We start from the raw sequence: 25,279 nt of genomic DNA, 5'->3' as shown, positions 1-25,279 counted from the left end.
TGTGGACACTGCTACTATGGACACTGGGGTGCAGGTGTTCCATCATCTCACTACATCTGTATCCAAAGGGGAGTTTTTATTCTTACTTTTCCCTGGTGCAGCCCAAGGATCTGGCACCTTGTACACCTTCTAGAAAATTATTTCACTAGTGAATCGCACAACCGTTCCCTTCCCGGACTCCCAGGGACCAAGGATTCTGTAATGCCAACCCCCTGTGAATAAATCCTCCTGGGACAGCTAGGATACGGTGCCCAGGGAGCAACATCTCCACGAGCTTCCATGTCACATGGAAAGGGGTGGACAGATAAGCCAACGCAGAAACACAAATGAATGTGCAGAGCCTCACGAGAACAGACAGGGCAGTTCCTTTAGGCTGAAGGTCTAGGGTCATAAAAAAGGAAGTCTGGCTCTCACTGCCCTGCCATTTAGATGTCTTTGCTGTTGTTGGTTTTGGGGATTTATGTTTTTGTTCATTTGCATCTGCAACAACAACAACAAAAAGTTGGCTTTAGACTATTTTGAAAATGTCCATAAGTTATCGCATGTGTGGGTAGGGGTTTCCTGCCTTTTCGTTTTTAGCTCTGCATAATTTATCTTGAAATCAACCTTGTGGAAGCATATTTTAAGCTTCTGAATGAGCTTTAGTTACAAAAAAGTGCCCATCAGTCAAAGAGCATTACCGGAGCCATCCTGTCTATTTCAGGGCCTAAAAAAACAAGGCAGAGCCATTTGTTCACAATCCATCACTGTTCATCCCTGCTAGCAGGAACTCAAGATAAACAGGGTACAGACGTGAGCTGAGGCTGCTGGATGCTGTCTTAGTCACAGGCCCTGGGCATCCAGAGGAGCTGGGAGCTAGAGACAGCAGGACCACGTCCAGGTTCAGGTCACCAATATGTCCCCAACCCACAGAGAGGTGAAAATATAATAGCATAAATACAATTCTGGGTTGGGGGATGCCTGGGTGGCTCAGTGGCTGAGCATCTGCCTTTGGCTCAGGGTGTGATCCCGGGGTCCTGGGATCAAGTCCCACATCAGGCTTCCCACGGAGAGCCTGCTTCTCCTCTGCCTGTGTCTCTCATGAATAAATAAATACAATTTAAAAAAAAAATAATAATTCTGGGTTGGAAAAAGAGAATGAGGAGTAGCCCTAGGGGCGATCACAGAGGCAGATATAAGAGCCACTTTTACTGAACAGAGTAGATGTGGGGGCCCTAAGAAGCTCTGGGGACTCCTTGCCTACATACGCATCTGCCTTAAGTAGATATTAACTCCCTATTCCACCCTGGGGTTTGTAGCATAGAGGAACCCCGGCATAGGGGTGCCAGGGACATGGTCAGATGGGTGGCCTTAACACCTCCGTTCCGATGCCACACCATGACACCACCCACACATCCATGCAGGAAGAAGGGATAACCCAGCCGCGATGTCATCCTAGGCCTCGAATTGTATTCTCTAAAGAAAAGGAAGTAGCCACAGCTGCATCCATCAAAGCAGATAGATCACAAAACCATAACGTCACAGGAAAACGTGTATTATATGATTCCATTTGGATGAAAGGCTAAAGCAGGCAAAACGTTAAGAAAATACTGTTAAGGAATATGGAAATATGTGATGAAACTATTCAGAAGAGTAAGGAGATAAGTAACCCAAAAACCTGACTAAAGACTACATCAGAAAAAGGAGGAGGCATATTGTTGAGGGACGAAGGAACATCTGAGGATCTTGAGCTGGGGGTGGCAGACAGCCCGTTTTATTATTTTTTAAAATGTACGTATTCCTATGGAACTGTGGACTCACTACACCTAAGTGAATCTAACACTGTACGTTAAGTAACTGGAATTAAAATGAAAACTTAAATAAACAAACTGTACATACTTGCATTGATCCTCTCGTGTGCGCAATAGATTTTTATTTAAAAGAAAGCAAGGAAGGATGTTGATGAGCACGAACGAAGAGGTGGGGAAAGGCAGAAAGCTCTGCAGTAGGAAGGCTCTCGGCTCTACCTGCAGTGCGCTAACAGTGGAGGTCATTTCCCAAAGTGTGTTCCCTGGAACACAGCCCTGGCATGCTTCACAAAAATACAAAAAATAAAGAGCTCTCAGGTAAGCAAAGTCAGGAAACACTGTAATGTTAAGGTCTATCTCAGCTTTTGCAAAGTCACAACGTACATTAACGTAGTAAAGTTTCTGCCAACACTGCTATCGGGAAACATTTTCACACGGTTCAGCTTGTGATTATACAAGCTTATGGTCTTATGTGACACAATCCACATCTTATGTGACCAATCCATTAAATAGAACTGATCACGATCGACCAGTAAGTGTTTGACAATACCCCCAAATAGGATTCCAAATCATATAAATTTTACCCTAGCCCAGAAGGAGATAAGAATATATTATGAAGAATAAATCGGATCATCCTTGGGAATGTTCTAGATATATCACCTTTTTGAAGCATTAATCATTTGATTGCTTTGAATAAAAAAGAAGAACTGTCATGTTCTTTATCTAGGATCCTACCTGCTGCTTATGATGCTATCCCAAAATGCTTAACCCGTAAGCAGTATGTTTAAATCATTCATTCCACCAGGAAGAACAAACATGAATGTATCTGCAGCAAAGATAATTAGTACTAATAAATTTGTTCTGATAAACTAGGGGAGAAACGATAGCCTTTGGCTTATTATGATGAGAAATGTTTAAAGAATACTCTGATAGAATAAAACCAGGGGTAGACCTCTATCTACGGATTGCAGGATTGTGCACATTGTATTGTTGAATGAAAAAAAAAAAAAGCAATCTTGAAAATCTTCACACACACAAAAAAAAGAAAAGAAAATCTTTACACACTCATTTTACAATGAGATCCAGCAATTGTGGTCCTCGGTATTTATCCAAATTGGATGAAAATTTATATACAAACAAAAGCCTGTACATAGATGTTTATAGGAGTTTTGCTCATAATGCCCAAAACTTAGAAGCAACCAAGATGTCCTTTAGTAGAAAGATGTATAAACTATGATATACACAATGGAATATTATTCAGCACTAAACAGAAATGAGCTATCAAGTCATGAAAAGAGAAATAGGAACCCTAAATGCGTATTACTAAGTGAAAGAGGCCAATCTGAAAAGGAGACATACTGTATGATTCCAAATAATATGACATTTTGGAAAAGGCAAAACTCTGAAGACAGTGAAAAGATCAGCAGTCACCAGAGACTGGAGTTTTGGTGATAGATGAGCAGGAGAGGACACATAGTATTTTTAGGGCAATGATATACTATTCTGTAGGATATCATCATGGTGGATATGGGGTCATTATGGGGTCATTATAAATTTGTTCAAACCCACAGAATATACAACACCAAGAGTGAACCCTAAGATAAACTATGGACTTTGGGAGGATGATGACATGTCAGTGTGGGTTCATCAATCCTAACAAATGTACCTCTCTGTTGGAGGATTTGGCAGTCACGGAGGCTGTGCATGTGTGGGGACAGGGTGTACATGGAAATCTCTGTGCATTCCCCCCTCAATTTTGCTGTGAGCCTAACCTAAAACTGCTGTTAAAAAAAAAAAGGAAACTCAAAAAATGCAGAGTAACGTGAATATGGTGATTGTAAAAACAAAATGAAGCAAAGAAACCCCTCTCTCCCACTCTCAATAATAATCTGAGCTTATTTATATATGTAAATAAAAATACTGCCTAAGTGCTCGTGAGCAAGAAGACAGGTGCGTAAAGATAAAATGCCAGGCTGTCCGCATTGTTAACTACCTGAGTGGGCGGGAAGGGGTGCTGGGCAGAGAAGTGAGGAGATTTGATTTCATGCATCCTTTCACTGTAATATTATCACATATTATAAAAAGCACCTATGACAGCAAAAAGTAAAAAATATATATATTTTTTTAACTGAAAGCACTTCTCCAAGTGAAATTTAAGAAGCAGACACCATCATTGTTTCTTCAATTCCACATATGAGTGAAATCATATGGTTATTTGTCTTTCTCTGACTTATTTTGCTTAGCATAATACCTAAGAGTCTCTTAACTCTAGGAAACAAACTGAGGGTCGCTGGATGTGAGGGATAGGGGGCGGGATGCAGTGCCTGGGTGATTGGCATTAAGGAGGGCATGTGAAATAATGAGCACTGGGTGTTATATACGACTGATCCATCACTAAATACCTCTGAAACTAATACCACACTCTATGTGAACTAAATTGAATTTAAACAAAATCTTGAACAGAAAAAATTAAAAAAAAAAAAAAAGCAGAACATCATTATGGAATGGAGATGGCAGGAACTCAGCCTGGAAGTCAAGGTGATCTTCTCCATCCTTTTGGGGAGAGGACAGGGGGTGGGGAATGAAAAGATGTTGACAAACAAGCCAGTGACCTGATGGAAGTCATTCAGAGACCCTAAGAGAGGAGCTGCCATTATGGTCACGCACATCATAGACACAATCAATGCATCCTTTGGTGAGAGAAAAAGAATCTGCACAAATACTCAAAACATTCATATAGGACACGAGAGGTTCTGAGTGACTGGGATTCAGGGAAGTCCCACAGGGAAAGGCGTAGCTCAACCAGGTGATCGGAAAAAGCACAAAGGAGCAAAGGGAATATAAAGCGAGAGTTCTTGGAAGCAAGGGACCCAGTCCGCCCCACTCAGCACATGCCTGAATTGGAAGCCTTTCTACCTTTTAATGGAAACTCATTTTCAAATTCCATCTGGATTCTATCACATGCTTACATAGCCCCTCAAGAATACAAACGTAGAAAATAACTAATAAAGTCTCACTTTTCTTGAAATGCAACCAGGGTCGTCACATAGTGGCCTTGTGTACGTCTGCTTCTAAAGACTTTTTTTCACATGAGTACAAAGACCAAATTGCATCTTGAAAGAATTTCATACTCGATCCAAGCAGACACACAAGGGGAGGGCTGGGCAGGCAGCAGCTGGGAAGTCTGTGGAAGGGTTACATGATGCTTCTTCCTTCAGGACATTAACCTTCACGTCATTGAAAAAAAATGCCCATAATCAAAATTGTGATCACTTGTGATGGGTATTTCTTAAAAGCTAAGTGAGATAACATTGATTTTCAAACATTGCCAAGATGAAAACTAGTTTTGAATAATTCTGTAATAAATGCTTATTTTTCCAAAGCATTGACTTCTTCAAGGAGGAAAACACATCGTATTCTCAAAAAGTAAATGCACGTTTGTTTGCAGGTTTGAATCCTATTAAGTGGCACTATTTTCCAACCTGGGAACTACAACATGCCCTGTAGTGTGCTCTGGTGCACGCAGCTGGCTGTCGTGCTGACGGGAAATAATCTGCAAGGTTCGAGGAGATGTGGAAACGGGCAAGGACCGGAGTCAGGAAAGGGTGAGAGCACTTGCCACCAGAGCACATCTCTGGGAGGACTCAGGGCCCCACCCCGGGGTGGCTGGTGAGCAGAGAGGTTCCCCAACTCCGGCGACACCACCTTCGTGTGTCACCAACTACATGCATTACTTTTGAAGGTGTTTTCACAGAAATTATGAAAACTTTCATAATGTTGTGTTCAAACTTTTCTCATTTGGCCAATTATGTCATTTCTACTAGGAAACCATTTCTATGAGGATAAAAAAAATCAATGTATTAAGAATTCAATAATAAAAGCTGTTAAATGTCAGAGACAAATAAGACAATACCAGACACTGGTCAGAGCCCATCTCAAGGCCTCAGATTCACGAAGAGGGAGACGCAGTCATCCACAGACCTCTGTAAAGACCACTGGATGTAGGTTTTGCCCAGGTCAGTGAGTCAATCTTCAGAGCACCCTGACCGGAGCACTTCTCCCCCTAAAAATATGTGATACCATCTGCCGGGAACCCTGGACCAACCCTGTAACCCATCGAGTAAATCAAGAGCAATGTCCTGCCCAACAGGGCAGACCCACAACCCCCTTCTGTCCAGCATGACGCACTTGGCCCTGCCTGGCTGCCTCCGGGCCCCGGGTGTGCGGGGCTCAGTGGGCGGCTGGAGCTCTGACGGGCGAGAGGGAGGGGGGCCGGCTGTCGTGCACTAAGTCAAGAAGCCCCTGTCCCATCTTGCAATCGGCCCTGGGGACCCCCGGAGCTTGGAATTCATGCCTTTAAAAAAATTTTAGTAATGCCCTGGACAATGCAGCAGAGGGAGAGGATCTGCATCAGGCTCTCAATCTCATGCAGGGAGGAATCCTTGGGGAAGAAAACCAAGAGAGAGACCAGCAGAGGTCATCCTGCTCCCAACCTCCACTAGCAGAGCACAGAGCAGCGGCGCGCACCCCAGGGCCTGTGCCCTCAGCTTCCAGAGGTGCAGCCCGATTGAGGCCCAGGAGGGAGAGGAGGAGGGAGAAAGGAGCAGCCTGCCGTGGCTCCCGGTAGGTCCGCCTGTCTGCAGTCCTGAGCTCAACCGGAGACTTCCTTCCCGGTAATCCCAGAGAGCACCTGCCCCCGACTGTATCACCAGCATCATCCAACTGCACGGGGTCCTCCCTCCTGCAGGATGAGTTCTCAGGCACGGGTCCCTTTACAGCGGCTCGAGGGCCTCCTGTCCCCTCCGCGGTGCTCCACGGCTTCTGCGGGAGTCGTTCGCCCCCCGCTCCGGGCTGCGGGGCCCACTGCGCCTGTGGCCGGCAGCAGAACGGAGTCTTGACGCTGGTTTCCGGAGGTAACAGGACAAGAACCACCAAATTTAAGACTTCATAAAAAGTTTCATTCTCACTGCGAGGGAACCAAGAAACTGAGACAGAAATCTTTCCTCTCTTTTATCTTTTTTTTCCTGATTGAAAACTTCAGAAGAAGAAGAGTGGCACGCAGCAGGGTGACGTGTCCGAGCCACGACGGGGAGGGACTGAGGACTCCACGGGCCTCGCAGCAGCCCAGCCTGCGGTTCCTGAGCCAAGTGCCCTGGTCCCGGGAAAACAGGAGAGCAGGTGGGGGGAGGCTGCAGCCCCAGGAGGGCGAAGTCAAGTCGAAATGACGCGGCTCAGTAAGCGGCCCCCGGCTGAAGGCAGGTGCTCGGGTTCTGCATATCTGGGAGCACATGGGACCCGAAAGAGGCAGGCAGGCCCACTCGGGACTGTTATTCCCACCCCTGGGCATGGGCAACATTCTTTCAAGAAATCCTACATCTGAGACTTAATGGCCCAATTGTGGGACATATTTATTTTTACAACTTGTCTGACGGACCAACCGACTGGTACGAATCACTTTCTTGCCTTTATACTATTTCTCCATTTTCCAAACCCATCATCTATAAAATGCAAGGCAGCTCTGCCCAAGGAAAAAGGAAGGATGGATCTGGTGAGCCCCGGGAAGCCCTCCTCCTCCGCCGATTCCCCGCAGGACGCACCGTAACATACTGTCCGATCTGGTGATGGGCTGACACCTGCCCTCACCCTCACGTCCAGCAAATCCTGGAAGCCACCAGGGAGACACAGGGGACACAGGGTCCACCTCGGTTCTGCTCTCCTCCAAGCTTCAGCTTGTCCAGGCTCCTTTCCCCAACCGACAGAAAATCTTACGTGAGATCTTCCCATGCAAAACGACCTCTGATTTTTTTTCTTTTATGAAAATCCAAATCAAGCCCTAAAACACACGCACGCACATACACACACACATACGCCGATTTGTTCCTAACTCCCAAGGCAACTTCACCCTTCTCCTAACTTCTGTGAGTTCAACATCCTGACTCATCGGTTCTCAAAAGCTGCCACTCGTTGTCGGCAGCAGCAAAGTATAAAACCAAAGAATTGCCTCTGGATATTCAACAGAATTTCAGTGCTTCCAAGAGTTATGCAGCGAGAAGATAAATTTTAAAACATTTCCTTCAGTTAAGCCCACGTGAGAGAAAGGAAGGTAGGCTCGGCTTCTCATTGCTAGGTAAACACTAGGCCATCACCACAGAGATTATATTAACGACCACTCGGCAAATTATTGCACGACCCACCAGGAACTAATTTTAATCAATAAAGGCGCTCCACAGTCCTCATGACAGGCAACACAAAAATGCTGCTATATAAAAGTCAAAAGTTTATCTTATGTCTCTAGAGAATTTGCAAAGTACTAACGGATGACACAGTACTGACAAAAATGAAAGTCGGTGCAACAATCACTACATCGCCTTTTTGGCATGTTGTAAAAAGTATAGGTCATGGAATCTTTGCTCCCTTGTGATAGTCAAATCTGAAGATATTTGACTGATTATTGATCCTTTAGTGGAAAATTCGTATTAAGCTAATAAGCATTTTTCACTTGTGTACAAAGAACAATTACAGAAACTTAACTATTTATTTCAATTGCTTGGAAGCTATCAAAACAACAAAAAATACATTAGTCACCATAAAAGCTCTAGGATTAAAAGCCTAGAGCAAAGATATTCCATTTGGTTTCACGAAGTACTTAAATAAATCAGCCAGAGATGAAAATCCAATATTAACTGTCCAATATTGTCTTGTCTTGACTTACAGAGTGTTCTCTGCGGGGGGGGGGGAAGGAGGGTGCAATAGGGTAAAGGCCCCTGGCATACATGGCTTTCCCACTGAAGAACCTACTGCATTTTAGTTCCAATATTCTCATAACCAGCAAAGCAAAGTTCTTCTAGCACGCAATGACAAAGATGTTGCCATTCCCAGTTTTAATTTTTCTTGTTTTCCCAAGAACGTGAGTCTTGAGGCACCCGATTATTGTTACTCAAAGACACACAAAGAGCTCCATCACTGTACCCCTCACCAGAAGTCATCCTTGATAGAATACACTGATCGAATTCTGCTCAAATCTCCTATGAGGCAGGTTTCCTAGATTCTAGCACATGTGAGAAGCAAAAAGTAGGAAAACACTTTCCTATAATGAATCAAATGCTTTATTAATTCATCCTTAAAACTAGGTCCACGTATGGCACCAAAATTCTTCAGAAGGACAAATGCTATAAAACAGAGGCCAGCAAACTACAGTGTGGGGCAAATCTGGCCACTCTCTGATTTTAATAAAATTTTATGGGAACTCAGCCATGTTCACTATTTATCTATTTTCTATGGCTGTTTCCTGCTTCAACAGCAGAGATGAGTTTTCACGCCAGAGATAGTATGACCGACAAAGTCGAAAATATTTATTATGTAACTCTCTAAGAAAGAGTCTATAACCACTGCCTTAAACCATTCCTCCCATCAATAATTAGGTGGTAAAGTCAATTGTCTATGAAGGCAATCCCAAAGTGTGACACTCAACCCACATTCTTAACATGTTCAAGAATGAATGCTATTCTGTTTACCTGGGAAAAAGGAGATAGCAATTCCAGGTCTCCCAAAAGTGGCATTGGTTCATTCAGGTACAAGTTAAAAACACACAAAGCCAAAATATGTCTATATTTTGCTTCACGGAAAGTTAAATTATTACCGAATACTTCCAGAGGCTATTCCTAAATCCTCCACAACTCCTCGGCAGTGGTTTCTAAGGAAGGTTCCAGGCTTACATCGTCACATTTGTTGACCTTCGTGTGCTTCCTTCCTCATCTGACAAACCTTGTTGATAACAGTATTTAGATATACAGAGATTTTAGGATGATTAAGGTGCTGATTCACATAAGACTGTAAAACAATCACCGGCATAGAAGAACCGATTGGCGTGGAGGGACCGACTGGCATAAATAGAGTTAGCTCAGTGAAGACTGGAGAATGAGGGTAGCAGTGTTTTCTATTTCGTCATGAAGGTCCAGAGTGTAATAATAGTTATGGAGGAACTGTACCCAAAACCAGCCTACACTCATAGAAAATAGGCCCCTGAGATGCTAAGACTTATCTTTTATCCAGAAGAAATTAGCATAAATTTTAAAGAAAATATTCAATAAGTCATTAAGTCTGCAGTTGAACCTTGAACAACATGAGATGACGTACGGTGATGCACACGCTGAGGAAAGTCTACGTGTAACTTGTGATCGCCAAAAAACTCACCTACGAATGGCCTACCACTGACTGGAAGTCTTACCAATAACATAAACATCCAATTAACACATATTTTATACGTTAGCTGTATTAACAAATATATTCTCACGATAACATAAGCTAGAAATAAGTTAAACTCAGAAGAGAAAATATATTTATAGTACTGTATCAAAAAAAAAAATCCACACAACGTGGAAACATGCAGTTCAAACCCACATTGTCCACGGGTCCACTGTGCCTATATTATGGAGAACAGGGTGTTGGCTATCGTAAAAAATCAGGAATAAACTGAGTCGAACTGGACGAGATCTATAGAAATATTCAGAAAAGCACAGTATAAGTTCCAATTTACTAAAACTTTGACAGGAGGTATTGGCAAGGAATCTTCCACGATTCCTTCACACAACCTACACAACCAGCCCTTCAGTTTACATATCACATGAACATGTCATGTGTTAGGACTTCCTAACATCGCTGAGGGGATGAAAACAGGAGAAAAATGTGTAATGCTCCGAGCACAGAGCCTGGCCCTGTGGGAGATGCGCTGCCTTCTTTAATTCTTGAGCTCTGGTTTCTCCTGAGGAAATGTCACCCAGAAGTTAGAAGGAGACTTTCGGGAACTTGGCCCACATCCTCCTCTGGCAGCCCTAATCACGCCTGGACCATCTTCCTAGTGGAACATGTGCAGAAATCCAGGACAAACAATTCTGGAAACCGCCAGCATGCACATGCATTCTTATGTGCACATATATGAGAACATATGGTAGATCACACTTGACAAAAGAGATGCAAATCTCCAGAGTCACATATTAAGTAATTTTTGACACGCAGGAACCCTGTAAGTGCATGAGAGGCAGCGGTTATTTGAAGGGAGCCTTATTCAAAATGAGCATTTGTTACGGGGAAACTTGACCGCGGACCTGTTGCCAAGCCATACTCTCATTCGAGGGGTTTGTTGAAACTGAGCTACACCCATGAATGAATAACTTTAAAAATACTGATTCTATTCTGTATGTAAATGTAGAGATTATGCATGCTTGTCAAGAAATAGAGAATAGGCAAGTCTACAGGAGATCTTTGCATTTTACATGGTATAGAGATATTATTTCTGCTTTAGCAGAGCTTGTTTAAATTTCATGGCGAATATCAGCCACATTTCAACACTTGTCATATGTCTCACACCTTAAGCTGATTTCACTTCGGCAATGTTTTAAAATGTCCTTTAAGTACTAACAAAGTATATATTCCATCAATAAAGCAAGAATTCAACAAAGAGCTCTGTACGTGCCTAAGGTCCAAGAGGAAACCGTTTCTTTGGAAAGTCATCTGCTCTAGGGTGTGGGCATCGGCCTCAGTCTGCTCACGCAACCAGGACGGGGTACTCCTATTTTCTTATGAGAGGCTTTCCAAAATTTCCAATGGAATTCCTTCCCTTTGCTCACAACCGTAGAGTCTGAACATGGGATTCCTGTGGTTGAGTCCTAGAGCTTGAACCAGATATCCAGAACCCTTATTCCTCGTCCTTGCTGGAGTGAGAAGCAGAGAAAGCTCCAGAAGTGAAAATGTTCATTAACACCCAGAGACCAAAAAGGAAGGAGCCGATAACTTATGAATCTGAAGGTGAAGCTGTTGGCTCTTTACTATTTTCATGGTGTGAATGAATCACAAGTCTTATTTTAAGGGACTCGGAAGTATCATCAGCAATTTCATGTGACAATATTTACTCTGCTGGGAAGGGGAGGGGGAGGTACCATTAAAATAAATTTCTTCATTTTCCTACTTGGATGCAGTGAACAAAATCATCAATAAATTTCATCTTCTACTAGAACTTGAGGGCACAATGCTCACGGTCTAAGACATCCTAATAAAAGGGCAATTTTGCATTTGCTTATGCTGATCCAACAGAGCAAAGTGATCCACATTCAAATGGGCAGAGAGCGCTCACGTACAAAATGGGTAGAGCAGGGACAAATCTCGCACAATGATGACACGTTGAACTGTGTCCAAAAGTGGCCTCTTAGGGACCCACGTGTCACAGCCTCTGGAATCCTCAACTTACAGCTTAACTGTCCAACCCCAGATGAACATTTCATATTCACCGAATTCTGTGTGGGCTCAGGTTGAGAACACGTGTAACGCAAATTAAGATTTCCTTTCAATTTTTTTTAAGATTTTATTTATTTATTCATGAGCGACGCAGAGAGAGAGAGAGAGAGAGAGAGAGGCAGAGACACAGGCAGAGACACAGGCAGAGGGAGAAGCAGGCTCCATGCAGAGAGCCCAAGGTAGGACTTGATCCCGGGTCTCCAGGATCACATCCTGGGCTGCAGGCGGCGCTAAACCAATGTGCCAGCGGGGCTGCCCTCCTCTCAATTTTTTGCTGAGTAACTGATTTTTCCGCTAATGCTATTTCATCTTATCAGTGACCATCTCCAAATTCACATCTCAAATATATTTGTTAAAGAAACACAATGATTTTCGAGTTTCTTCTCTTAATCTACCAAAAGAGCCAATCAATGAGCCCCAACAGGGCAAGCTTTGTGTGATCTGCCTCCTTCACTGAAAAGAAATGCACACTCCGGGATATGAAGATGCTTCCATCTCCTGACTTTGAGAGGCCTGGGGGCCGCTTAGAGCTCTCCTTCCAGGGAAGGGAGAGGACCTACCACGGAACCGTGATGGTTGGGATACTGGGATTGAGAAAACCGGGACATCTACTATCCAAGCACGAACACTGACCAATGAGCCAAATTGGATTTGTGTTTAAGAAAGACTACTGAGCAACATTTAAAATCAAAATGTCCGGCTTTCTTAAAATCCCAGGGACAATTAAAGTTGCATAAGAAACATGTTAAAATGTGTTCTTGATGATTGCTTTACCATCCGTTAAAAGGACGTTAGTATTAATGAATGGCAACCCCGAAGTGAGCATGTAAGGGAGTGCACGCATTTAGATCTCAGCAAAGCTCCAGAATGTGCCAAACCACAAATTAGGCAAATAGGAGATGGGAGACCTGCAAATCTACAGAGCAATGGAATTAAAGTAATGACCTACTTAATTCTCCAAGGATTCAATGATATGAAAAACAACAACAACAAAAAAAAACCAAAAAACAACTGTTTATCAAAAAATACGGAACTGAAAATCCAGTGACCTTAGAGGTCATCAGGTGCAATTGGAGATTTTTAAACAATTCTGTACTACTCCCATTTGGAACTCAGCATTTAAAAAGCAAAATGCCTGCTTTCCAATATACGGTAGCTTGCTACCATGTCGTCCATAATCGACAGGACTGAACAATACATCTCAAGTCAGGTGATGAGACCACCACTGGCACCCAAAGAATGTGAAATGGTCTTTGTTGGTCGATCGATCAATAGAGAAGGACAACTATTGTTATTCAATGAAGAAAATGTGTTACAATATTGAGATGATACTGGACAAGCAATAAGGGCTACCCAAACGTGCCCTGATTATGGTACACTGCTGTTCCAGTGACTGTTTTGACTTCTAAGTATAACTGATACAGTGGTAAGATGAAGCATAGCTATGAAAGGTAAAAGAACATTCGCTCAAAGACACTCTTTAGTCAGCCTAGATGTATTATCTGCTTGATGGTAACAGTTAACACTTCTAGTCAGGATCTGTCCCATGAGAGGGTTCTACGAATACCACAAAAGGAGTGGAAGGGACGGTGACGCTCTGGACGCAGGTACCTGCTGTTGCTCGGGGCCAGGTAAGTGCCAGGAGAGCATGCCAGTGGTTAATGACATTCTCAATTAGGGCCATCGTGTCTAAATAGCACCGAGTAATTTATAGAAACACTAACTTCTAACATGTGCCCTTGAACAACACTCAAGTTCCTATCTAAATAATGAACCTGGGCGGGTTGTTGCTTTGGGGCATCCAGCAGAATTAGATTTGAATCTAGGCTTCATCACTTCCTAGCTGTGTGACCTTGGAGAAATTACCATAAGTCTCTGTTCTTTATCTATGAAAATAATTTAACAATATCCAGTTCATGGTTGTCCTGCGAGGAGAAAAAGAGACATTGCGTAGTGTACCCAGCACTGCAGATGAACAACCAAAGTGACCTGTCACCGTCAGAGAAGTTCTACGGAAGAGCATCCCGCTGTCTTCTCTCTCCCCCTCTCCCTATCCCACCTTCAGGTCTATGAAGCTCAGGTGCATATGGATGGCAGGCAGGAATAGCTCTACCAGAAGGTGCTGTGCCAGACCTCAGGCCTCCCCGCGGTGGCCGCCCAAACGCAGAGAGGCCTTGTGTGCGTGGGGGCAGACGGCCGTGGAAGGGAGGGCCGTCAATGGTCCTGATACCCGCAAAGTAGATTAGCAGAGCAGACACGGAAATCTGAAAGCAAGTTTTATCCCTTCTTGACCTAATTCTGGTCCAAGGTATCATTCTTTGGCCTGGCACATCACCTGCTGGATGAGGAGCAGCTGCCCTTGGCAAGCTCAGATGGATACCGGTGTTCCCAGAAAGGATTCAGAAAAGCCCCTTAGCCTTTTCCTCGTGCAGAGGCGGTCAGAGTTGGACAAGGAAAAAGCCCTGGAGACCCGTCAACCCCACCAACAAAACACAGTCCACGCGCTCCTCAATCAGCAATGAGGGGCAGTTACTGACTTAATGGGGGGGAAAGGGGAAGCCTCTGGGTCTGATCAGGGGTGCTAAAGGGAGGAAGGGAGCGAGCCAGAGGCACATGTCCCCTCTTCACTATCTCTAAATACTACTGCCCCTGTTGTACGATGCGTGAAAGGAAACCCAGAGCCACCTTTGTTCTCTTGACAAATAAAACCATTCCATTTTCTACAGATAAATCAGATTCACAATGATGCATAATAGAAAACCAGGGATTTCAACTAATCTTGTGTGATGCTCAGTTTTTCCAAACCAAATTGTATTCCAGGCCAATAAACCCATCTCTAGTCGCTCATCATGGAAGGAAAAGAAATTTGGGGTGGGGAAGAGTCCCCCGGAGCATGGACCAGCACTTCAGAAACACAGCTCCGCTGCCCACCAGGAGGAAACACAGCTTTGTTGCCAGGACAATGGAAGAGCCACAGGCATGGGGCTTCACACAGAGGGAGACTCTTTTGCTCAGAAAGTCAGTCCAGAAAGCGGAGAGTAAATGCTTGAGCAGAATATGACAAAGGAAGTGATTCAGAAGGGCTTCTCTCAAGTCTTCTAGGCAAAAGATGAGGTCTGGCTGGAGCCCCTTTGAGCAGGATGTCTTGTTCTTGAAAGAGAAAAGAGGAGCGTCCAGGTGTGACTGATCTCTCCTCGAGGCCCAGGCCGCCCTGAGTTACCTCTCCTTTGTAGGGGTTGAGTGCAGCCGATCTGTTACCACAGCTTCTGAACGGGAGGATGTAACCCACCATCACAGACACCGGCGCACCTGACAGTCACTCAGAACAGTCAAGGACAAGGGAGGGAAACCCCGTCCAGAGAGAACGCCATGATGGCGGCCTGCGAGAGTCAGGCAGGTGCTCAGTGGCAGCCTCCCGACGAGGAAAGTTCTAGTCCAGAGCTGGACAAAAAGTCTCACCTATCGCAGCAGTGTGTGTACAGGCACCCTCTTTTCTCCCACCTTGGGTTTTGGAGATAAAGTGGCTTCAGCCATTTTATCAAATCAGCAACAAAGCAAGCGAACTGCACTGACTGGTAGGCCGGTTCCTTTGCAAGGATACATGACCGGGGAGCACATGCGTGGATGCTGCAAGGGCAGTGAGGAGGCCCAGACAGAAAGGACGCGTGCCAAAAAGAACGCCTCAGTGAACCTTCCCATACGAACAAGGTGTGCAACCACCGAGTTCAACATCAGACAACCCAGCACCAGGTGGGGTGGTGGGGCCCAGGGCAGGGGTAACCACCATACTGACGTGTTACTTTTTCTGCATTCTCGCGCCTCGTTGAAATGGCATCTTAGCACGTACACTCTCGGGTCTGGCTGCTTCTGCAGCATGTTTGTGAACGGCATTCGTGTTGCTGCACGCATCAGCCACCGGTTCTGTCCCTTGCTGTGTGGTACTCCATCCACTGCATGAGGAAACCCGGAAATTCTTATCCATTCTACTGCTCATAGATACCTGAGTTATTTCCAGTTTGGAACTCAGGGGGGCAAAACTGTTACCAACATCATCATCCATCTCTGATTTGCATATTCTTGTCTTTTTTAAGGTGGAAATTGAGACCTCCGGTGACTCAACTCAACAGCAGGGCTGGCATCTGGTAATTCTCTGCACGAGAAGGCAAAAGGAGAGAGGCTCGGCTAGGCTTTTAGCCATCTCTCTTGTACGTTCTTGTCTCTTATTTTTTGGGGGCTTCTGCTTTCAGAAGACCCTACTTAAAGAGTAGCTATTTGTCCCTTCACAAGCCCATCTTTTTCAGCAAAAATCAGAAGCAAAATGCAAGGAACCAATTTTTACCTAATCGAGTCCTAAAATGAACCTACTCTCTGCCACCTTTAACTCTTCTGCAGAAACGGAACATCACAATTAATCCTAGACCCTAAAAACATGCACCAGTCTTGTCTGCAAAAAAAAAAAAAAAAAAAAAAAAAAAAATTCAATAGTGGTAATGCAGCGGGGCATCTTCAGGCAGGAAGATGGCATTCACGAATCCCCTGTCTCCCTGGTCAGCCCCTCACAGTGTCTGCTTTCAAGATGAGAACGTGACAATCCATCAGCCTCACCCATGTGGACTATCCCACCATAGGCAAAGTGAAACAAGTTTTTGCCAGTGTTTACGCTTGTGATGTGAAGATTTGCAATTAGGTGATACGGTAAACAAAAGGCTTCCTACTTCAAAAAAGGAGGAGGATACCAATGACCTGGATTAACTGAAAAACTAAGAGTCTAGGAAACCACTGAACACCCAGAGATAGTCTTGATAATACTAAGAAGTTCATTAAACTCTCCTCTTCACATAAGTGGGTTTTCTAACCTGCCACTTACAGTTTTTCTTCCTACTTACACATCATGTGTATCTCAAATAACACTGTCCCTGGAGCCACTGTCTTGCCAGCTAACACTGCCCCCCATGGCTCTGTTCTGTCCTGCTGTGCATGCGTTTGTGTTTATCTGTTTTTAATCCGGGTCCCTAAAAACATAGCTGCCCATTACTACCAGCACAATCCCAGTATTTCCCGGCAGTTTTATTTACAGTGACATGTTTAAGGGATGGAAGGCAGATTTCGATTTTATGGATTAGCAATAAAGCAAGATTTACAGAAAGCTCCCCAGACCACTGGGAGAAATACTGGGCCTGCCGTAGCAACAGTACCTCCCCAGGGGATGTATCTTGGAGCGGTCCATGGCAAGGATCCCTTCCACCTGGCTTCAAATGTCCCCAAGTCCTACACATCCCCAACATCAGGTCCCTTCCAGCCGGAACAGGGGGTACAGGTCTTCAGGCTGCTTGCACATGTGTTGGCATACACCAGCTCTCATGAGCACCGTGGGTCAGCCAGAGAAGTAAATAGTCTGAAAAAACAGACTCGGGGATCTGGAGGTAGAAAAGCATCGAAGAAAGTAGACAGAGTTTAGAGACCCAGGTTCAGGGCTCCCTTCCTGTGCACATCTGGATGCCAGAGGACTGCCGACTTGTGTCCCAAAGGAGGCTGCGAGGTAAGAGGGGAAAGGAGGAGGTCTTAGGATGCTTTTCCTCTGGAGCGATTGGACGCAATGCCCCAAGCACCACGTACAGACAAATAAAGCGTTACATATAAAGTAACGTATGTAGAACAGAACATACTAGGCATCGTGCTAGGTTCACTTCAGCTCGGTGAACAAGAAACTAGCAATGGTGAGGTCCCAGGCACGGGGCTGGTGGTGAGGCGGGGGCTCCGGGATGTGCTGGCAGAGAGAGGTGTGTGCACCTGCAGCTCTGTCTGAAGGACTGGTGACGGTGCTTATCCTCTCCTCCCCCTTAATCACCCCCCAAAGCATGTGGCTGCCCTTGGATCCACCATTTCTCTGCCCTTCCTTGGGAAACAGACGCACTCATGAGTGTGGCCGCTTTCAAATATGTTCAAGAAGAGTGAACTCGGAGCCCCAAGCCTGAGAAAATTCAGGGAGCCCGCTGTGGCCGGCTGGCTGCTTAGTCTCAGGCCCGAGCACCAGGGTCAGCCAGGACTCAGGGAGGCCCGGGGGCCCAGCTGCTGTGAGCTCACTCAGAAGACCCACTAGTACCCATTGGTGGATCGGGTGGATTGGGCGAGGGGGTGGGGTATAGCTCCCCGTGCATCCCAGATCTCTTCCTCCCCAAGTGCGCTCAACTGTGCCCTGCAAGGAAAAGGACACCTACCCCGGTGGCGTCTGCAGGTGGGTGGTGTGAGCGACAGGGAGGGAGGGGGTCTGATGGGGAGCGGAGCTGGCGCCCGGCTCGGGAGTGCTCCGATGCCAGCGGGCGGCCGACCCAGGGGGCACTCCCACGTCGGTGCTCAGCCCTCCCGGCGGGCCTGCCTGCCAGCCTCCCCTGGGCGAGGCCGCCCCCGGCTGGGGCTCCGCACACGAGCACGCGCCCGGCCCTGGGCCGCGCCGAGCAAGCCGCAGGTGAGGGGCGCCGCCTCCGCCCCGCGCCCCGCGCCCCGCGCCCCCGCCCCCGCCCCCGCCCCCCGCGCTCCAGGATTCCAGAGCCCTCGGCCGGCCGCAAGCGGGCCACGGTGCCCGGCGACCCCGGCGCCCCCTCCCTGCAGCTGCTCGGGAGGCGGCCCCGGGGTAGACTCAACAAGTTCCCGGGCCGCGCAGCGCCGCCTGCAGCCCAGGAACCCCGAGGACGCGCCGCGGTGCAGCCCCGCGCGCAGGCGGCGGCCGCCGGCGGCTCCTTCCACCGCCTCCTCCGGCTCGGGCTCGGGCTCGGGCTCGGGCTCGGGCTGGGCTCGGGCTGGGCTCGGGCTGGGCTCGGGCTGGCTCGGCGGGCGGGGGCCCCCCTCCCCGGAGCGCCCACCCCCGCCCCGCCCCGCCCCCGCCCGCCCCGCGGGGCCCGGGGCTCCGCCCGCCTCGCCGCCAGCCGGGCGCACGGGCGGCGGGCGCGCGTCTCGGGCGCCCTGTCCTCGGCCGCCGGGCTCCGCGGAGTAGCGGGGCCCCGGGGGCGGCTGCAAGGACTTCCCCCGCCCCCTCCCCCCGCCCCCGCCCCCGCCCCCGCCCGGCTCGCCGGAGACAATCGCAGTAAATGAGGACATCGGAGGAGCGCGGAGCCGGGGGGCCGTGGCTGGCGGAGTCCCCGGGGCCGGCGGAGCTGCCTCCCCGCGCGCGCCGCTGAGCCGGGCCGCCCGGACGCGAGCTGCGGCGCGGGGGCCGGCGGGGGCCGGCGGGGGCCGGCGGGGGCCGGGCCGGCGGCGGTGGAGGGGGCGGGCGGCGGGCGGCGGGCGGCGGGCGCGCAGCCGGCCGGGTCCCGGGGGCCGAGCCTTCCTCCGCGCGAGCCCGGCGAGCCTCGCCGCGGATGCCCTGCCCGGAGCGCTCCGCGCCGCGCCAGGCTCGCCCGGGTCCGCGGAGAGACATGCCCGAGCCCGGCGCTGCACCGACCTCGACTTCCCTGTGAGCAGCCGGAGGTAAGCGCAGCCCCGCGCGCCCTGCTCCGCGCCCCGGCGCCTCCGCACTCGGCCGCTCGGACGGGCGCCCACCCGGGCCGGGAGCTCCCGCGCGCCCCCGGACGCGGCTTCGCCGGGGACCCCGCGGCTCCGGGGCCGGGAGCGCACCGCGCGGCGGGCGACGTTATGCAACCGCAGCTGGCGCGGCCGGGTCGCCGAGGGGCGTCCGGCAACTTTGGCGACGGCCTGGGAGGAGCGGGAGCGGGGCCGCCGGTCTACGCCGCGGGCTCTAGGCAAACGCCACAGCCCCGGGAGCGCCCGGGAGCGCCCGGAGCCCGGGAGCCCCAGAGCCCCAGAGCCCCAGAGCCCCGGCCGGGCGGACCCCGGGCACCGCGGGCGGCCGCGGCTCCGGAACGTGGCGAGCTGCTTAAGTGTCTTGCAAACTAGAGCGAACTGGCAAGTACGGCTGGTTAACTTCGGGGGGCAGGGCGGGGAGGGGGGTAAGTCCGGGCAGAGGGGCCGCAAGCAGCCGCGAAGGCAGGTGCCCACGTGAAATAACGCGTTTCCCCCCCGTGGCGCCCGGGCTCGCTCCGGTTGGCACTTTCCCGGGGCTGCGGGCCGGGCCCCCGGGTGCGTGGCACCCCGTGTCAGGCCGGGACAGGCGTGGGAACCCGACCAGTGCTGCAGAGGGAGCGAGCGAGCCTGCCCGAGGGCGAGGGCAGGAGGGAGGAGGGTGCCCGCGGGCCGGCCCCCCGGCCGGGGCAGCGCCTGGAGCCCAAAGTCAAGAGCGTCTTGCTGAGAGTCTGCGTCTTGCTGCTTCATGCTCAGGGTTCCCAGCATCACTGGGATGAAAGAACCTGTCCCTGTGACCTCAGCATTCTACTACCCAGAAATATGCCACAGGGAGATGGAGCTAGCAATAAGGGGATGCCAGGAGTGGGGGAGGAGAGGCGCCTCTGGAGTCAGTAGGGGAGACAATCCGTGCATCTGGCTCGTCTACAGGGCAGGGCTTCCGCCCTGACCCCTTTGCCGCTGCAGGTCTGTGCCTGGGGGGCTGGAAGCCCTGTTGGGCCCCTGAGCCAGAGGCGGCAATGAAGCACTTTAATTTGACCTTGTCTTGCTTAGGCGCTTACATTCTGCAGAAGCAGCCCGAGGGGAGCTGGCAGGAGTGGGAAGGAACTTTGGGCTAGCCTTGCCTTGGCCAGGAAGCCACGCTATCATTTCACAGGACTACAGCTCGGACTAGCAGAGAGGGTGGAGGTCAGTGCACTCGGAGGTTTTCCCTTGCACAGGGACTTGCTAGGGGTTACCTTTCCATTTGCCGGTGGGGGACTGTCAAGGTTACAGGGATGGGGACTTGACTGAAAAATACCACCCAAATCACCTGACCGGGGCCATTCCCAGGCAGTCCTACACTGTAGGAAAATGCTCTAACGTTATTATTAAGCTTATGCTACAGATGGAGCAGAAAGTAACCACCATTTCACTTTGCGGAGGCGGCAAGTGCCGGTTTTTACTATTCACATTGTGCTATTTATTGCATTCATATCCTGTTGAATGTTACTTTCCAAAGAAAAGTTCATATTTATCTTTGCCATTTTTTTTTGCAAGAAAGATTAGCAAATGGGCACAGGCAGCTCAAAGGAAAAATGGAAGCCCTGCCATCTGCATGCCTCACCAGATATTAATAATTTACTACCCATGTTTACTACTTACATTAGATGGCACTGCTACTCATGATGGTTTTATTAGAGGCGCATTTGGATAAAAAATGTCTAGCACGGCTATCACTAATTGCATGATTTTGCATAAATTATGTTAGCTACAGAGAGTTTGTGCTTTTCTTCACGAAATTCATCATTTCCTTAAAGAGAGGAGGAGTCCGTTTAATTTCCTTAGCTAAAGGCAAGACCTCCACTTAAAGGCAGGATGCCCTTGAAACTCCAAGTATGCCTTTAAACTTACTACAGTTGTCACACCTTCATTTTTCATTATTGTGATTAAGACTTGGAGCTTTTACTTAAACCAGGCCCCTTCTCCTGTTGAGAAGCACAGCTACTGGTTAAGAAATTAGCTAAAGAGGCAAAAGCTGGAAAGAGAGCTTTTCAAAGAGCCCGATGGAGAGTTGGATCCTCTCATTCCTCTGTTTACTTGGGGGCTTCTCTGTTCTGCCACAGTTGTCTTCCCCCCCCACCCCCCATGGCAGGATAGAGAATTTTTGTCATTTCTCCCTCTGTAGAGGAAAAGGCAATTTAAATAAGCACATAAGTGAAAGGCTTGTGCACGAAAAGGCATCAGTCTACCAGGAAGACTCCTACACATTGAAATAAGCAGTGAGAAAATAAAAACGATTCTCAGAACTAACAGCTGATCACAGCCGAGCAGCTGGACAGATGCGTTCACTTAGCTAGACATTTGTATTCTCCTGGCTGCTCTAACCCATGGCTGTCTCATTTAGAGCGACAACTACCGAACTCACTTGTATGAGGAGCAGATTAGTTACTGTTGGGGACAGGCTGCTTCTCGGGGAATAAGGATAAAGAAATCACGGCTAGATCACAAAGCGATGGTCTATGGACCAGCATCCAGGTGGAAAGGCAGGGGCAGGGGCAGTGGGAATATTTTATTCTAGAGCCCTCGGACCAGCCATCCAGACACCTGAGCAGGTGTGTGTCAAGGTTCCTGCATAACCAGCCAGTGGTTAACCAAAAAAATAAAATAAAATATATATTTTTTTAAAAGCATGCCTGTTTGAGGCAAACCACAGCCATCTGGGTAAAGTGAGGTTATTGGAGCTCCCCAGACAACACTGGCCGCTTTCTTTTAAACAATTCCTTCATAAATGTGAAGAACCCTTCCCTACCATAATTCCACTGAGACCTTTGTTTCCAGCCCAAAATTAGCTGACATAATTTATGAGGCAGATCCTTTTCAGTCTCCTCACATATTTGATTTTAATATTTCATAACATTATGGAGTGACTTCAATATTTTAAAGGAAAATTTAATATGATTGATATTACATGACAACACTTTTATTACCATGAAATTCGCATACAAACATTTGGATAAGTCTTTCTCCAATATGTGAGCTATCCCATAGCATGAATATAGTAAAACATCATCATTTTTAATCCATTTGATTTAAAAGTTAATGTATCTTAATATATTAAGGAGAGTCTAGAGGGACTGATACCAAGTTGTGGGGACCCTGCCGGGATTCATACAAACAAGTTGTGAAGCTCTCATGTTAAACAGTAAACCACACCAAGTACAGGTTCAAACCTCTCGACCACATATGATAATGTCTCTGCTTCGGATCCGGAGGCACTAAAGTGTCTCCAAGCAACCAAGAATCTTACCTCTCAGAATAAGAGAAACCATAACTTCAGAGACATCTCCTAGTTCCAAATTCAATTCCTGATATAAACTCATTCAGAGGCTCCTCTACCATAAGTCATCAGGATATTCAGTGTGGGTGTGAGTCATATGCACTTCAGACATCATTCATACCATAATGAATGAGTTGAGGGACTCTGAGGTATACAAAGATATTATCCAGAGACGAACCGCTGATCTAAATAAAAACAAAACCCTCTAACCTGATAGCTCCCTGTCTTCCTGCTGAGGGCAGAGTCTCAAACTCATATTGGGACAGTGAAAAAATTAAGTTGAATACAGAAAAGCAGATATTAGGGACAAGAAGGAAATCATGTTTCCACAGTAAAAACCTTTTTGCTAATACCATATTTCAAAGGAATTTGGAAAGAACTATCTCCAAAGTCATTCTTCATGAGTATTGCTTGTATAGGGTATTGATCAGATTATCCAGAATACTCTACATCCACAGCACTCTCTTTACCATGTCATCTTGCTGTCGGGGAAGCTTGAGCAAGATCAGAGAGGGGATCACGTGGACATGTTGTCTGTTCACCTGAGTTACGCTATTAGAGCCATGACCGGGCCCAAGAAATTTTTTTAAAAATAGTCACAGCATGGCAAAATGCTAATCAAAGTTTGTGTTAACATTTACTATGGGAAATTCCAATTCAAACCTTAATAATCTAGCCCTGGGCATAAAATGAAATGCAGTAAACTACAGCATACGAGAGATGTGAGGAGGAGGCTGTGGGCTGCCACAAATGAAAGTGGTTCTCCCCTCAGAACTCCAGAGGGAAAGAGCAGAGAGGGGAGGCTCATGGCCTGGGGCCCTGCTAAGGAGCCACCATGGAGATGTGTCACACTCACACTCAACCTTAATGGAACTGACCGGTCTTTGTTCGTGTTTCTAGGTCATTCCAGTGGTGATGTGGGTCCCTCCACACTGGTTGTTCCCCGGGAAGCATCCTGTGTATGTCAACTTCTCATTTCTCTAGCTTTTGCTTCTGTCCTTCATGGTTAGACTAAAGACCTCAAATCAGCTGTAATGTACTTTCATAGTAAGCAATTTTCATGTCCTGGGAAATGTAGTGGAACTATCAAATCTGGGTTCTGAACATGGGCAAACATAGGGAAAGTAGACTGACATGAAAATGGTTTTGTCCACCAAGGACTACTTGTCCATGGAAACGTACTGAGCAACAGCAGCAGTGGCCAAGGCAGCGTGTGAGTGTCAAGAAACCAAGTGACAGGTCCTCGAGAAGCTCCAGTCCGGGAGGACGAGAGGAGGTGGGAGGTAGAATCAGGATAGGATAGACAGCACCCTTGGAGGTTCCCAAGAAAAAGTGATGCCCTGCCCAGGATGAAGGTTGAGACTGGACTCCTAAGCCCAGCATGTGCAAATCCTGGAGCTGAGCCCACTCGCCGGGTGGTGAGAGCAAGAGATTTGTATGGGAAGAGTGAGATGTGACACTGGGAAAAGGTGGAAGAGTGGGGATCAGAGAGTGAAGCAGGACTGTGAAGCCAGCTTGAGGAAGAACCAGCAAGACAGGAGGCGCTGCCTGGCTATGGGGGACCCCTGAATACTTGGAACAATAATATGCATTTCCAGAAGACTGCGTCTTGTTAGCTAGAGATAAACCAGAGACGAGGACCTGGAGACCAGTTGAGAGGGTGTAATGGGTGACGACTAAATGATATCAAGGGTAACTGGTGGCACTAGGGAACAATGTAAGGGGGCAGCTGCGAGAGAAACATCCTGCATGGCACATCTTTGTAACATGGCAACATGAAGAAGGGATTAAAGATGGGAACCGGGTGGTGGGTAATCTAAGTGAAAACAGAGAATCTCTGTCAAGGAACCAGCAGGTTTGGGGGAAACAATGCGATTGCCATTAGAAAGTTGATTTGGAGTTTCCAACCAGGAGTACTATTTTAAAAAATAGGTTTTTCATCATCTTTTACTTCTTAAAACTAACAGGAGAAATACTTTCAAAGCAGAGAACAATGGGCCAAGGATTCAACGCACAAAGAAACTCTTAAAGGACTAAGAATAGTACTAAAAACAGATGCTTAATAAATATTTAATGAGGCTATTAGTAATAAACCTAGTCAATGATTTTGCTAGAAATTCAGGGAATCCAGATTGGACAATAATTTTTCTCTTTGACTTCCAGTTGTACCTTTTTTGTAGTAGAAATTAAAAGGAAACACATAAGGTGGTAGAAAGGAAGCCTGCTTCTCGAAATGGATGGTTCTTACATGTGGCCGCACAGTGTTTAGGAAAGAAGAAGGTATCAAAGATTTGGGTTTTTCTACCACCAAACTCAGCCTTAGAGTCTTCCTTGGTAAAAATTCAGTTGGGTAGAAGTTGAGTTTCTA

The 25,279-nt window shown here is 47.6% G+C and overlaps 2 protein-coding genes across 8 annotated transcripts in view; one reads left to right on the top strand and one right to left on the bottom strand.

The window, feature by feature from the left end:
• DOCK1 (dedicator of cytokinesis 1) overlaps positions 1 to 25,279 on the bottom strand; it is a 494,693-nt gene that overhangs the window by 217,090 nt on the left and 252,324 nt on the right. The gene's annotated exons all lie outside the window — the stretch shown is intronic.
• INSYN2A (inhibitory synaptic factor 2A) overlaps positions 19,392 to 25,279 on the top strand; it is a 58,523-nt gene continuing 52,635 nt past the window's right edge. For 4 of the 6 annotated variants that reach the window (XM_049103509.1, XM_025467633.3, XM_049103511.1 and 1 more), the window contains exons 1-2: positions 19,724 to 19,980; positions 20,646 to 20,780. The gene's annotated coding sequence lies outside the window, so the exon portion shown is untranslated. Of the gene's footprint in view, positions 19,542 to 19,723; positions 19,981 to 20,645; positions 20,781 to 25,279 lie in introns of those variants that run through there. The other 2 variants (XM_025467632.3, XM_025467634.3) reach the window with 2 other exon arrangements.

Source organism: Canis lupus, chromosome 28 (genome assembly GCF_003254725.2).
Source record: "Canis lupus dingo isolate Sandy chromosome 28, ASM325472v2, whole genome shotgun sequence".
In the NCBI taxonomy this organism is placed as follows: Eukaryota; Metazoa; Chordata; class Mammalia; order Carnivora; family Canidae; genus Canis; species Canis lupus.
The sequence above is the reverse complement of the archived record's forward strand: the minus strand, read 5'-3'. Positions and strand labels throughout refer to the sequence as shown.